Raw genomic sequence first — 1,650 nt, forward strand, 5'->3', positions numbered from 1 at the left:
AAAGAAAAAAAAAACCCAAACAACTGAAAAGTGATAAAATCATTCAAATTTTTATAATTTTTCTAGAATTTTTAATAATGTCTGCCACTCATACAAAAGTAACCAGTCATAAAAGGGAAGAAAGACAATAATATGAACAGAATCCAACAGAAACTGAAGATAGTAGAAACAGATCTACAAGAGATCTAGGTAAGAGTTATAAAACAAGGGCAAAACCAAAACAAACCCTTCCTATTTTTAATATTTTCAAAGCAAGAAGAGTTGAAGAATTTCAGTAGATTGGAACCTTTAATTAGCAACATGAAATTATAGAAATAAAATGCACAATTACTGAAATTAAGAATCCCATTGATGGTTTCAATGGTAGATTAATTATACACAACGGGAGTGAAAACTGGAGTAAAGACTATCAAAAAAAAGAGTTTAAAAATAAAAATGTGTAAGAAAGTGTAATAGGTGGTAAGAAGTCATAGCATGTATATAACTGGAGTCTGAGAAAAACAGGAGAAAAAAATGGGACAGAAGCAATATCTAAAATGATAATAATGAGAAGCCCATAGAGAATAATGCTCACACAAAAATGCACTCATTCACACGCTCTCTCTCTCTCTCTCTCTCTCTCTCACATACACACCATTGCCAAGCAGCTCAAAATTAAAGTAGAAAATTCACATGGGAATAGACTTTTAAAGGACAATGAAATTATATCTAGCCATATGCCATAAACAACATAGTTAGGGAATGAAATAGTATCTTCAAAGTTGTAATCTAGAATCCTATACCCAGTAAACATACTCCCCCAAAATAAAAAATGAAGTAAAGACATTATCAGGGACAACAAAATAAAACAAAAATCTGTGAGAAGGTCAAAGCAGATTAACACTAACAGAAACATTAAAATCTGTCCCTCAGGAGGAAGGAAAAGAGTATCTGGAGCTTCAGAAATAAAGAGCAAGAGAGGACAAATATATTAATAAATCTAAGTCTAAATAGCACAACTGAAAAAAACAGTAAGGTTATAAAAATTGACCGTATAAAATAATGTTATAATAATATAAATTCCAGTTGTTACCATTTTTAAATAAATTCTTATGATACAAATATTGACAATATAAGCACTAGTAATTATGTTGACAAAATAATACCATAAAAGTTGCAACAGGGGAAAGTGCCCTCCCTGCCTCCCAGATACAAGTATTTGGGGCCTGCTGAAATCTGAAAGCAGAGCAAAAATAAGGGAAGCTATAGACAAAGTCAAGTTTTGAAACTGATCATGAGGCAACACTTGCCTCATGCTGGGGAAATGCAAATGAATTTTGAGTTATTGTGTCCATTTGGTGAAGTTCTTTAACCAGATGGTTAAGGGCAGGACAGAAAAACTGAGATAGAATGGCATGCTATTAGATCCCAAACATGCTCAAGGGAAGTTTGTGATTCTGCTCTCAAATAATTTTTAGACTGTAGCAAACTAAATCTAAATAAAGTAACAGAAAAGTTCAGACCAGTAGAACCAGAGATTTGATTAACTCAAACCACCACCCAGCCTACCATTGGCATGAAAGAAGACACAGCCCATGTCTTTGAACAGAATACAGTATTTACTTCAGTCTTCCATGTTTTTTTTACACACAATGTCTGCTATTGAATCAA

This window comes from Mirounga angustirostris, unplaced genomic scaffold (assembly GCF_029215605.1).
Source record: "Mirounga angustirostris isolate CCGP_5_RB_7025 unplaced genomic scaffold, mMirAng1.0.hap1 SCAF_15, whole genome shotgun sequence".
Classification (NCBI taxonomy): domain Eukaryota; kingdom Metazoa; phylum Chordata; class Mammalia; order Carnivora; family Phocidae; genus Mirounga; species Mirounga angustirostris.